The sequence below is a fragment of the Rhinolophus hipposideros genome, assembly GCF_964194185.1.
Source record: "Rhinolophus hipposideros genome assembly, chromosome: 18".
Classification (NCBI taxonomy): domain Eukaryota; kingdom Metazoa; phylum Chordata; class Mammalia; order Chiroptera; family Rhinolophidae; genus Rhinolophus; species Rhinolophus hipposideros.
The window spans coordinates 45,546,795-45,561,431 of NC_138064.1; the positions used below are offsets into that span (position 1 = coordinate 45,546,795).

At 34.9% G+C, this 14,637-nt stretch overlaps 1 protein-coding gene across 4 annotated transcripts in view; it reads left to right on the top strand.

Moving 5' to 3' along the window:
- MAGI2 (membrane associated guanylate kinase, WW and PDZ domain containing 2) overlaps positions 1-14,637 on the top strand; it is a 1,330,546-nt gene that overhangs the window by 1,004,464 nt on the left and 311,445 nt on the right. The window lies entirely within an intron of this gene.

The following is a 14,637-nucleotide window of genomic DNA, read 5'->3' on the forward strand; positions in this document are numbered from 1 at the left end:
AAAATGATCCTTTTACTTAGTAACTTTCCAATCTGCATGTTCCACACCCACTTTTATAAGCTATTTTCTATATTTTAAACAGTTTCAGAAAAACCTTCTTCCAATAATTATGAGGGAAAAACACTAATGATTTTTACTCGCCACACACTCTAAATGTGGACCACAAGTTCCTTCATCACCCGTTACTCCACATCCTAGTATTGGTACCATTACAACTACTGATGATGATGACGATGACAGTGATGAATGACAGAGCACCAACAATCGTAGTAGTCACAGTAGGACCTCACATTTATTTCTATTCCTTATAACATCGTGCAAGATGAATAAACTGAGGCTTCTTCAAGGGAACCCAAAATTCAAATTATCTCTGCATGACTCCAAAGCCTATAATATTTTTGTCAAATATATTCACTTAAATACTTAACTTGATTATAATTTAATGCCAGTATCACAAGGTTGATATTTGCAAATTAAAACTCATGTAAGAAAAGATTTTTATTTTAATTTTATGTAACTTACCTTATTGGCTTTGGAGTCTTTGTTACTGTTGATGGAGGGTGAGAAAACAAACTTGCCAATTAAAGGCTTTTTTCCTGAATCTTTTTAGTTTAAAACAACCTTATGTCCTGGGGAGGGGGAAGCAATAGCCTGTCCATAATAAAGATCAAGTTCCCCATCACGTTTTTTCCCCAGTGGGGCTCTCCTCTCCTCTTCCATCCAAGATGGCACCAGGTAGTAGATGAATAGGTGTCCTTATGGTGATGAGGGTGGGTCTCTGGCTGGCCTGCTATTGTCTGACTTACTGGTCTCTGCTGCGGGATAGCTTCCACCTGCTCAAATGATGGTCCTGCCTTTTTCTAGAGCTGTAAGGACTTCATGCCCTGAGTGCCCTCTCCCAGGGCTTTACACCTCCAAATCCTACTCCCAACCAAGGCACACAGAAGTCACACATTGATTCTTGACTCTCCCTCTTTATATCCCCACTTAAGCAGACCTAAATCTCCTAAAAGAAGTGATGGCATAAATAAAGGGAGAAGCACACCCAGAGAAGTGTGAAATAAAAGTATGTTAATATGTGCAAAAGACTTTTGCCATTGCTTGTATTTTCACTCTGGACTACATGCCCTGTGTGTATCAGAGCTGATTCTGAAAATGCAACTTAGAAGAATCTGAGACTGTTTAAAATGTACCCAAAAACCTTGACCCCAATTATCCTATCCATAGTATTTAACCTACCGATGTTCCATGTACAAATCAATGTTTTCAGTGTTTCTTCCTCAAAGGGCCATTACAGGTCACAAATGCTGTGACCCCCTCCATGAGACTGTGTATCCCTGTAGAACTCTGTGTGCTTTGTCTGCACGATACCACTAATGTAGAATAGTTTGAATTTTTACATATAAGTCTTGCAAAGTTCCTGAGTCCTATATCATACCACACTGTCACTGCTTGTATGATTTACCACCATCCAGTTGTACCACAGGTACAAATCCAAGCTCCACATGGGCCTTTAACATTTCCTGAAAGTCTGGCATATAAGACACACCTGCTGGGCAGCCTAATTTGTGGGACTCACTGGCTCTTTACATGTCAGGTAATCCAAGCAGAGATGGACTCGGCTTCATATGGATAATAGTTTTCACTGGGGTGAAATCCTTGCTCTCCAAGAATTTTTCCATTGTTTTAGGCATCGGAATACCAGCAGACACAGCAGGCATCATATTTTCTATTCCAGACCTTTTTATATTTTGCAGATTTACTTACTGCAGACAATTAGGAAATCCCACTCTAGGCTTCTTTTCATGTTTCTTTGTTTCTTTCTGCCATGAAGCAAAGCAGTAACAGCACAGCACATTCTGTTAGGTCCAAATCCTCCTACGTTTTTTACAGTAATGTATCATGCCTCAGTAACATATTTTATGATTTTATCAAAGATTTTGTGCTTTATTAGGAAGAGATTTCATTTCTGACATCTAATCCAGTCCTTCTGTCTGGGATACTGCAGAGATGGGACAGGGCTAAATAGGTGAAGATTTGTATAAATCACAGTGGCCAGATCATTGGAAAAACTATTCTACCCTCTTTTGTGCTAGGAGCTTACAAATGGAAGCCATGGCTCTGTTTGTGTGTGGGTCAGGAAATTCAGAATTTGTACTAAAATTACACCACTTCCTTCTTTGAGCAAAAGAACATATTTGAAGTAGATGCTTGTGTATTAAGGCAGATGTCAGTACAGTGTGTATCAATAGACACTTTGTTGCTTTTTTATACTGGCTGGTATTGTGATGATTCAGGAGCAATTATAACCTAACTGGACGTGTATTTGTAATATTTATACCATTCATATTCCTCAAATTTAAAAATGCTTATATCCTGTTAAGTCACCATTCACTGCACCATTCATTGCCAAAATGGGGGAGGTTGTGGTTCCAGTAGCTCTACTTAGGGATCCAGCTAAAAGAGTATGGACAGGAGGTTATTTTGGGAAACAATATTAGAACAATACCACACCTACATCTGGCTATATCAATATAATTTAATGTCTGTATTTGGGCATTTGTGTCATTAAATTTTAGTAGGCAGCAGTAATGCCTTAGATTAGGACCAAACAGAGAATCAGAAATCTCATTGTTACAGTTACACTCCTTTCATGCCGTGGGAAAAGCATTTCCCAGCCTTCCTCTCATTCTTGTTACCTTTGACCCTCTGTAATCTGTCTGTGATAGGTACTGCTGAGAATTATGCATTTTCTCCACCTGGAACAAGTCTAAAACAGAGCACTTGAGCTTGGTCAGCTTGCTTGTTCCGTTATTGTTTAAAAACATTCCACAACACTGATGGAAAGCATGGAAGCTAGACTTTCTTCCCCCAAATGATGTTGACAGTTAGTGTTTTTAATTGATTTTTTTTCTTTTTTTAAATGTCCTTTTCAAAAATATATATGAATTATTTCTTTATTCTGACAGAAAAACACAGAGCTCCGTAAACCAGATAAAGTAGAGAATCTATGACAACCCCATGTCAGCCCAATCTGACGAATGTCCAGCTTGCTTATCTATAAAGCATGCAAGTCTCTTAGGATCCACGAGTTTCGTGACAAAAGCAAAAATTGATGGTAGCTTTTAATGGCATCTACAACTGTCATGATGCTTCTGCCCATGGTGTCGTGGGAGCTGTTCCAGACAGCACCGTCTCAGAGAGGGGGCTCATCTTCTTGCACATTTTCGTTAACAGCCCTAGGTTTTGTGCTCAGTCTGATCCGTTTCACTGGTCTAAGCAGCATTTTAATTAAACGATGCTCTGAGGCTGCATATTAAGTAGAAAATGAAATTAGGGCTTATTCCTAAGTAGAATTCAGCTCGTCTATTATAATAAACAAAGGTAAATTTTAAATTCATTTTTCCAAGTCCTTACTGTATTGATGTTCAATATTTAGTTGTCCCCAGAGATTTTAAACAGTGAGATTTTTTTGTATGTATCCAATTAATTAAATTTTAAAAGATTGCTCCATGAGAACAATGACATCTGTTATGTGAATTCACCCCCAAAATACCCAATTGACAAATGTGTTGCCGACTTACTGCATTAGTATTATTTAAATCAATTGTAATGAATTATACTCATGAAATGTAACACCCTGCGATTCTAGATTCTTCAAAAATTACCTGAGGGTTTAGGTAGAGTAAAATATATACATGTACTTCTCCTAGTAGCATATATCATAAATTATAGTGAATTAATAATTAGTGGAAGTATTTGTTTGAAGCTGGCTCTGCCTGAACCATCAGCTCCACTGGTGTTGAGACTTGTCCCTGTACCCTCACAGCCTAGCCCACTGCCTCCCTCAGAGTAGATGAGCAGCACATATTTCTTGAATGAAAAAAGTGTTCACAAAATATGTTGCGTTATGAGAGATACATTAAGTAATGCCATCAGTGATGAATTGCAAATTTCACTTAGACTAATATATCCAGATTGTATCAAGAACACTTTGACTCACAAAACTATAGAATATCCTATTGAAAGACAATCATGTCAGGGGCATAAACAGAAAACGGCAATCCCCAACCATCAAAACCATGGCAAAATGTGACCATTTCCCTTAGCTGTTTCTTCTGAATCTTTAAAATCTTCACTAATAAGGCAGAGAGGAGAATTAAAACAAAATTTTGATTTTTTTTTTTCTTTCTCATAACCTATCCAGGTCTTCATCGAGACTTCCTGGAAAATGGTGGCTAAACAATTCTTAAAAGTTCCTGTTTTATCAATATTCACTTTGAGTCAATAATTAAAATACAGATCCAGTTCCAGTAGGAAAGAGTATGTTATAAGCTATTTAGTTCCCAGCATTTGCACCCATCTAACCTCCCCAGTTGGAGATGTATAATCCACTTAGCAACTCATAGAATAGACTGGCCTCCTTGTAGGGGAAAATATGACAATCTACAGAGGAAGAGAGTTTTCAGTCGCCTTCCCCCTACTCTGGATCTGATTTTTCCCAAGCTTTTCCTCTTACAAACCTCTAAACCAAAATTCATCTACTGCTTTATCTCTAAACATGACCTCGGATCCTAAAGCCAAAATGCGTTCCTGATCCCACAAAGGAAACAAAACTGATAGACCCTCCTTGAAGAAATATCAATTTTCTGTTCCCAGGTTTTCGTCAGTGTCGGGCTCCAGTGCCTTTACTGTTTACCTCCTGTTCAGCGAGACAAAAGTCCAGTGTTTACACTAGTTCTGAGATTTTTGATTACCTGGAATGGTAAATTCCCAGAGTGAATGGAAGTCACCTCGGTAGGTTCCATAATGCCCCCAAGGCTCTTTTCACAGAAGGAAGTCTCAGATATCAGCTCTCTAAAGTCACTGTCAGCTTAAGAACAAGTGTCAATTAGGGAGACTTTCATCAATGCTTTCCTCTTCAGAGACCTGTGCCTTCCCATATGAATTATTAAATTCTAGTCTGGCCTTAGGTCTAAATCACTAAATTAATGTTTGTTCCATCCCATACTCTTGAAGCTTTGTTATTGCAGTTTTCTGTTTATGAGGATCCTACACGGTAGACCCACAGCGTTTCCCAGTGTAGAAGGCATAAAAACTAGTGTAAATTAACCCCCAAACTCCAGAAACCAATATCCTGACACTCACTGTCCGGTAAGCATACCAAACTGGTGCGGCATTATATAGTTATTCCCTTTTTGAATCTCAACGGTATTTTTACAATGCTTTTACCATCTGGATCTTTGTACAATGAAATCCTGGTGGCAGAAAATATTTCTCCAATACTTGATTTTGTTTTTTCTGAGAGGTTAGCAATTTTATACACAGTCTCATTTGCTTTTGTTTGTATTCAATGTTAGGATTTATTTTCGTCCCTTTGGATTTAATTTTGTTTTTGTGAACAAAAGAACATTGACATGGTTTATAAAAAGGTATTCTCAAGGTAGTCTCGTTTCCTTTCCCATCTCTTTGACTCTACTGTCCATGCCTACCTCTCACAGCTAAGCGGTTTCTCTAGTTTCTGGCTCTCCTTTCTGTACCTTTTTTTCCCCTCAAATATAAGCAGTGAGTGGTTTTTTTAGTAATACTGGGGGTGCCAAAAAATGCATACACATTTTAAGAGGTGTTATCTGTGCTCAAGTAGTTTGCCGTAATCAGAAGTGTCTGGACCCTGATGGTTACTACTTTGAGCACCTCTTGTAATTGCAGAAGTCACATGTGCCTTGTATTCACATTTGTTATCAGTGTATATTATTACAATTGGTACAGCTTTTTCCTTTCTTAAAATGTGTGTACATTTTTTGGCACCCTCTGTATATTCCACAAGTCACTATATATCTGATCATAGAGATTGTCTTCCTAAGTTTTGCCCCTGTTTAGTAGTGCATCTTGTGCACATACTATGTCCACATACCCAGTCATCTTTGGTTGATATATAGATTGCTTCCATGGTTTGTTATTAAACTAATACTGCAGTGAATGACCTATGCATTTGCTTTTTTGCCTTGTTGAGGATGAAACTTTACAGTCATTTCTCAGAGGAGAGATCGTTGGGTCAAAGATAAATAAAGTTTGCCTGGTTCTGTTAGTTATTGCCAAATTCCCCTCAATATGAGTTGGGTCTGGTTGCCCATGTACCAGCAGTGTGTGAGGGGGCCAGTTTCCCCACAACCTTGCCAAAAGAATGTTGTTGTCAAGCTTTTGAATTTTTGACAATCTGTTAGATATGGAATGGTATCTCAATGTAGTTTTAATGTGCATTTCTCTTATGATAAAGGAAGTTGGGCTTTTTTTCATGTTTAAAGGATATTTGTGTATACTTACTGTGAACACTCTATTCCTGACTCTTGCATATTTTTCTGTCGAGGTTTTAGTCTTTTTTTTTCTTTCTTCACTTTTTAAAAGATTTTTTTATGAAGGAAAGTAGCCCCTTATTACTAATATATTACAAATATTGTCATTTATCTTTTAACATTGATTATAGTATCTTGAACTGTTAGAGATTCATTTTGCTTTTATATAGTCAAATTTGTCAAGTCGAAAGTCTTTTCTCATACCCAGTTTGTAGAGGAATTTGTCCCTAGGACTCATATTGTTTCATTTTTTCCTTTTCCCTTTAGAGTTTACTATGGTAAATTGACTAAAACCCTCTCTATTTAAGCTTTATATCTCCACTGAGGCCAATTTTCATAAATTATGTTTTCCTAAGAAATAATCCATTTCATTTATATTTTTAATTTTGTTAGCAGATTTTTATACAGAGTATTCTACTATTTTTATAATTGCTTCCATTTTGTCATTTCTTACTTTATTATATGTAATGTATCTTTTTAATCTTAAAATAGTATTCATTTTGCTGATTTTTAAAAAGAAGCAGCATTTCGATTATTGTTATTATTTTTCTATTTTCTACCATATGAATTTGTACTTCTATTATTTGTGGTTGGGGTGTGTGTGTGTGTGTGTGTGTGTGTGTGTGTGTATTTTCTGGAGGTATTTCTTTGTTGTTCTTTTTCTACCTCTTTGAATTGGGAGTTCAATTTCATCATTGCTATTCTTCCACATGGTATATGTATGCTATAAAATTTCCTCTGATGATTGTTTTAATTGTACCTTACAGATTTTCCTTCTCAGTGTTTTCACTCATTACTTTCAGAAATTCTGCAATTTCAGTTTACATTTCCTCTTTGACACAAGAGTTATTTAGAGTTCATAATTTCTAGATGAAATTTCCTTTATGACTGTTATTAATGTCATTATTGCGTTATGGTCAGATTATTTTTGTATTATTTCTGCTTTTTTGAATTTACTAAGACTTTCTTATAATATAAAACATAGACAGTTTTAGAGAATGTTCTATATGTACGTCAGAAGAATATATATTCTCTATTACTGGAGTATGAAACTCGAAAAAGAAATGGGGGGGAAGAACTAAATAATTTGCCTAATTAATTATGCTATATTTAGTTCTTCTAGATCTGTAATTTTGTCAACTTACCGAATAGCAGTCTTAAGTATCTGTTATTAGTGTATCTTTATTTCTCTTTGCAACTCCTGTACTTACTGTTTTATAAAGCGGTATGTATTATTTAATATAGAGATATTGATGTTATATCTTCCTTATGAATTGTGACCTTTATTGTAATACAGTAGTGTTCTTTGTCCTGATTAATACTTTTGAACTGAATTTTGAAGTTTGATAGCAGGACTGTAACCCCCACTTTCTGATTTTTTTCTATTTGTCAGGTATATCTTTGCCCAAACCTTTATTTTTAGCCTTTCTGAATAACTTTGTTTAAACATGTCTCTTCTTTACAACATAAAGTTGGGTTTTCTTTATGAGCTAATTAGAAAACATTAACAAGAAAAGTAAATAGCATTCATTTCTATGTGTTGTTTTAATTCTGTCATATTATTGTATGTTGTATTTATTAACCATGTCATGTTATATTGAATGTGTTTCTTTATGTATCTGTGCTCTTTAGACTTGTTTGTTTGTTTGTATTTAGAACAATTTGTATTTGTGTTCTAATGTTTGTCTTTATACTGATACCTTTTATGAAGCCCATATTCAGTTGTTAGCTTTAAGTAATATTCTGTGACACCTATTACCTAAGCAACAATCAATGAGATCACTGCTAATTCTCCTTTTTTAGTTCTCTCCTCTCTTTTTTAATTAAATTATTTCAAGTGTCTAAACATGTATCTTCGTATTATTTCAACCTTTGTTCCCACCTGTGTTCTACACTTAGATCAAAAATTAAATGGGTTTAATGGTTACTATTAGTTCTTTCCTACAGTCATCTCTTGAAGTAGGTTGGTTTAATTAAGTGGGTGCCTCAGGAAGTGTTCTTGGATACAGTATTCCCCTAGTTCTTGCATATTTTAAACTCTGGGTGATGGTGGTGTGTGTGTGTGTGTGTGTGTGTGTGTGTGTGTGTGTGTGTTGATACCGGAAAGACAGATAGGTTGGGTACTATAAAATCCTTGGCTAAGTCTTTCTTTGAGGTTCTTTAAAATGCTGCTTCACTGTTACCTAGCTATGTACGTTGCTCCTGAGATGTGATATCAAATTGATTTTTTTTGCATTGTAAGGAACTTATCTTTTAGCCAGTTTTTCTTTTCCTACCTTATAAGTCTAGTGTGTAACTGATATATATCTTGGAATTGACTGTTCTGAGATAATGTTCCAGGTACATGGGAAGCCTTTTCAGTACATACATGTAGTTATATTGTTTCTGGAAATTTCTTTTGGATTATAGTTTTAAGTATTAGTTCTATTATTTTCTTCTTCATGTATTCCAATTATACATATACTGGATTATCTTTGCCTACCTTCTATATTAATGACTTCTTTCTGATTCTTTTGACCTTTGTTTATTTCATTTTGTTCTCTTGGCTATTACCATGTCTTTCCTCAATGGTCCTTATTGTATTTCTAATTGAATCTATTCTCTCTTGAATGTCTTGTATATTAGTTTTAATTTCAAAGATTTTTAAAATGTATTTTAATCAACTCTCTTTAATCTTTCTGTTTTTTGTCCATTTCTGTTCAGAGCTTTTAAATTTCTGATTCAAAGTGTTAGCTTTTATTTATAAATGCTCGTTTCAAAGTATCTTGAGATTTCATTGCAATTTTTTCATTGTATTTTTGTTTTTGTGTTTATTTTGAGGGAGGATAGCAAAGTTTCACTAGTATTGTTTTGACTCATTTCTGGTTTCTTATAGTAACTTTATATGAATATTGTTTGCTGTTTTTTATTAATTTTGATTTTTTTTTTTCCTCTAGAGTCTAGACGGACAATTACAGTTTTATATAGGCAAAAATAAAGGATTTTGGTGGATTACTACATTCTTAGTTCATGAGCGCCCTCTTCTGTTTCTTTTGTGAATTACTGATTATTTAGTGGATGACATCTTTTTTTGCAGAGGGTATAGTTGGTATGTCTTATGATGTTAAGATTCTCTTTTGTTTCTGCAGATGCTTAACTTCTATCTCGTGCTTCTTTCCTGTCATAATCAAATTTCCAGGGGCCGTTTCCTCTATCGGTATCATCTCCCTCTTCTTAAGTAGTGCCTTCCCAAGACTCCATCTCTTATTTTGCTCACTTCCCAAATCTTTTATCTTTCAATTCTTCACTACCTGCGTTCTAATCAACCAGGTCTGTTATCAGCATTTTCCCACTCAGGATGGGAATTTATCTTTCTGAGGGCGATTTGGCCTATTTTCGCACTCCTAGGCTCAAGGCCCCCTCTTCTTTTTAACACATACTCTCCACTATTTTCTGCTGGATTGGGGCATTTATGTCTCTAGTTTCACATAACTTTTGAAGTTCATAGTATTTTCTTTCTCCTAATTGTTGTAGGAATGGGTTATGGGTGATTTTGTTGCTCTCTTGGTAGATATTTATGGTTTTTAAGGTAAGTTGAGAGGTTAAAATTTAAATGTTAACTTTTATAGGAGTTCAGTATGTTTCAATAAATAATTGTAAGTGGATGATGATGATGATGATAGATAGATTGATGGATGGATGAACATAGACTTACAAAAATTAAGAGAAAGCTGGAGATGTATATTTTGAAGTCTTACGTCTGTAGTTGCTTCCCAATTCTTTCTTTATAGTCAGATTTTTATCCAGAACTCTAGGAATATTTTAAAAACTACTAGATTCATCACTTTTTGACCTTCTAGTGCAGCTTGAAAACGTAAACTAAATATGACTCTTTCCGAGTCTTTACCAGACAATATCCTTTTTTGAGCCATGCCCTCCTGCCATCACATCTTATAACCAACTCAAGTAGGTTACTGTGTCATCTTTAAGTTAGCATTGCAAAAGTTCACATGTATAGGTATTTGAGCGTTTATTTCTGAGTAGAAGGGGGCCTATAAATGCCCTAAACATTATTGAGTACACATTTCTTCATGTGTACTTCATGTTCACCAATCAATACCTGCCAAGAAAATCTTCTACATATTCTAATCAAATTTGATAAGATACATTAAGGAATAGATTTATTTGGAATTTTTTGTGCAATTGTATCTTTTATCAACAACAAACCCATGAATTCATGGTCAATAATTTTAAAGTGCATTATAATACTGTGGTAATGAAATACTCAGGCTGAATCCACATGATAACATGAATTAAATGTCAGTACTATAAAATACAGCTCAGCTAGTTATTTCCATTGTAAAAATAGTAAATCTCCTCTATTCAGTGCCCACAAATGAAGACCTCACAGCCAATTGTTCCACGAAATCAACTAGGTTTGTGCTCTTCCATGGAGGCCATCTCTGGGGACGATGATAGAACATAAAAAGGAACAACATTTTCCATTTTCAATTTTAGGTTTTATAGTTTGTTGTTTTGTTTGATTGTTTGTTTTCCTGGCTGAACGAAATAAAATTCTCTGGTAAAGAAGAGAAAATTTGAGTCTTGATGCACACAAAAATGTCTGGAAGGATATATTCTCAACTTTATCTTTGTTTAGGGAAATGGGACTGTGATTAGCTTATCATTGTTGTATAGCTTTTGTTAAAAACAAGAATGTATCTAGAATTTACATTTATAAGTAAATTTTTGACTAAAAGAAAAGAGAGATCAAAGATAAAGTTTATTGATTAGAAAAAAAGTCATATTTTGTATTTTTTATTCTTGCACACTATTCTCTTCCTTCTTTTTCTCTTTCATTCTAAAAATGTATTTCTTGTAAAACCTCACACTAAGGACACTTGTAAAAACTCATGCTGCTCAGTACGTGTTAGGAGCCAAAGTTGTATAACTGTTCCAGGAAAATTTAGTTCTATTCCCTAATTTGCATGCTATGTATACAACAAAAATCTAATAAAGATTGGAGGAAAACATTTTAATATGAGTGTTAGCTATTACCTTATTGTGTACTATACACTATGTTATTTGATCTAGGGAAACATTGTAAGTTTCTTATGTTCTGTTGTAATGTCATTACCTCTAAAAAAAAAATAGCAAGAGGCTCAATTAAAAAAATAGTTCCAGTAAAATAATATAGGGTTGAAGGAAATTGCCCCCCATTCTTGTCCCTGTCCTTCTCCAATATCTTAGAACCATGCATGCTTCCTAAATTGGTCTGTCTTCCTGGCTTTAGAGAGAATTTTAAGCTGCGCACCAGAATTTTAAGCTACACACAACCTTATATGAATTATCATAATCTATGCTCTGGCCTGTACAAGACACTGCCTCTCAGAAAAGGAACAAAGTCTGACTCCAAAGTTTGAATTCATATTATTGAATCTGTATCTTCTAGGATACAAGATGCAATAACACTTAAACATGAATGTGGTATTTACCTAGTTTTTCCAGTAAGCAGAAAGATAGAGAACAGAAAAAAAAAATTGTGAAATAGCAAATGTTAATGTCACTTGCTTAGAAAAATCTATCGAAAAAAAATCAACATAATATAAAAGAATATTTTAAATGCAAAGCTTCTGCATCCATTTTGTTTAAAAATTTAACACTGTCCAAATGAATTCAGTAGTATATGTGTCTGATTGAATATTAATAAAACGTGAGAAGTCATCTAATTGATAGTGATAGTTGGTAAAATATCTCTTCAATGTTTTCATTTTGAAATTATTTTAGATTTCAAGAAAATTGCAAAAATAGTACAAAGTGTTTTCACATACCTCTCACCTAGCTTCCCGTAGTGTTAACATCTTTTATAAATACAATGATTGGAACCAGGAAATGAACATTCATGTAGACTATTAAGTAATCTACAAACTTGATTTGAATTTTGTCAATTGTCTCACTAATGTCCCTTTTCTGGAGCAGAATCTTACAGTGCGTTTAGTCTTCCTCTCTCTATATTCTCCTCTATATTGTAACAGTACCTCAGTCTGTCTATTTCATGACCTTGACACTTTTGAAAAGTACTGGCCAGTTATTTTATAAAATGCCCCTCCTTTTGAGGTTGCCAGATGGCTCCGTATCTACATAAAAGGCACAACCCCTAGTCATACCTGATTATTCTGTAGGTGTGTCCTCAACCTGAGCACATTGATCTGCCAGGCCAAGTAACTTGAATCTATTTTGAAGAAAATGAACTGGATTAATTGATTCTTTGGGGAGATGGGATACAAAATTGGGAAACTGAGAGATCAAAGTAGTAATAATAGTGGTTGAGATAGAAAGTAACATAGTCACTGGGTGTAGCCATTCCAGGACATATGCAAGACGAGCAAGCAGAAGTAACCAGTCAGTAGAAGGAGAGAATGAAGGAGATACACACAGTGAAATGGAATTGAGAGAAAGAAACACAGAGCTAAAGGACACAGTTTAAAAGATAATCAAAAGGGATCCTTGTGAGGTATCCTGAGGTAGTGTATCCTAGGTTCCGTACAGCTTCCCAGTATTTGGGTTCCATTTCCATTAAGAAATACTGTGGTTGTATTCTTTAAGTTTCCCAGTTGCAGTCTGAAAACTGTTTTTTGTGAGCAAGCATAAAGGAGCTTTGAGTTTTCTCCAATGAAAATGTACCTAGCAAACAAACAAATATATAAAATTGGAAAGAGTAGGTAAGTAAAAAATACACTTTGTAGCTATGGCAGAATTCGGGCAGAACTGGATGCCTATTTAATCTTTTGATTCTACTGCAGTTTTACAAAGCTTATATGACTGACTACAAATTAATCTAGACATTTACATAGACTTTTGCAAAGGGGATCACTGTAGGAATACCTAATCACGGAATTTGCTCCATGGTTTCATGGCCTGAAGAAAATCTCAATTAAAATACTTCTAGATACAGCATTAACCTTGCTGATCTCAAGCATTTGTTTTTCCCTGTTGCATAGTATATGTTATTCTTTCATCAGTGTGACCTTAATCATCTGTAAATTTGTCAGGTATTGTTGAATAAAGTATTTTAAATAAACCAGGACCCAACAGCTCCAAGCTACGTGCTTGTCTGATTAAGTAAATAGTGTAAATTTTGAAATTCTCTTTCTCATTTGTTAGCTTTATTATAAAAAGAAGCAATTGGTTTTTAAAAACTAATTCAAGTCTAAATGGCTCACTTTTCATAGTGAAAGATGATCGTGAACTTTCTTAACTTTTCATTATCTAAATGTATACTCCACCTTGTGATCTTAAGAAGTCTATTTTATGACTTTTCTTACGAATGAAGAAAAACTTGTGGTTTTGTTTTGTTTGTTTTTTGTAGTTACTTTTATTTTTACTTTTTTTATTAGTTTCAGGTGCACAAAACAATGTAATAAACATTTACACCCCTCACAAAGTGATAACCCCCTCTTCCAATCTACTACCCCTCTGACATCGTATATGGCTGTTATAATTCCATTGACTCCATTCCCTGTGCTGTACTCCACATCCTGTGACTATATATATATATATTAAATTATAGTTGAAATTTAGTATTATTCAGCTTCAGCTTCAGGTGTACAGTGCAGTGGTCAGACATCTGCACCATCCATGAAGTGGCCTCCCTAATAAGACAAGTGCCCATCTGACACCCTACAAAATCTTTACATTATTGATTATATTCCCCAAACTATCTTTGTATCCCCGTGGCAAGATTGTGGTTACCAATTGTGCTTTCTAATCCCCTCAGCTTCTTCCTCATTCCCAGCCCCTCCCATCTAGCAACCATCAGTTTTTTCTCTATATCTCTGAGACTGTTTTTGATTAGTTCGCTCATTTATTCTGTTCTTTAGATTCCACACACAAGTGAGATCATATAGTATTTGTACACATACCTTTATTAATATACACGCAATTTTATTTATTTCCATCTGACTTATTTCACTGAGCATAATGTTCTCTAGGTCCATCCATATCGTTGCAAATGGTAAGATTTCATTCTTCTTTATGGCTGAGTAATACTCCATTATATAAATGTACCACAGTTTCTTAATCCAGTCATCTACTGATGGGCATTTTGCTGGCAAGGATTTGGAGAAAAGGGGACCCTAGTGCACTGTTGGTGGGATTGAAGATTGGAGTAGCCACTATGGGAATCAGTATAGAGGTATCTCAAATTACTGGAATTGTGGTCTAAAAAAAAACACTTTTATTTATTTTAAGTGTGTGTTTCCAGGACCCATCAGCTCCAAGTCAAGTAGTTGTTTCAATCTAGTTG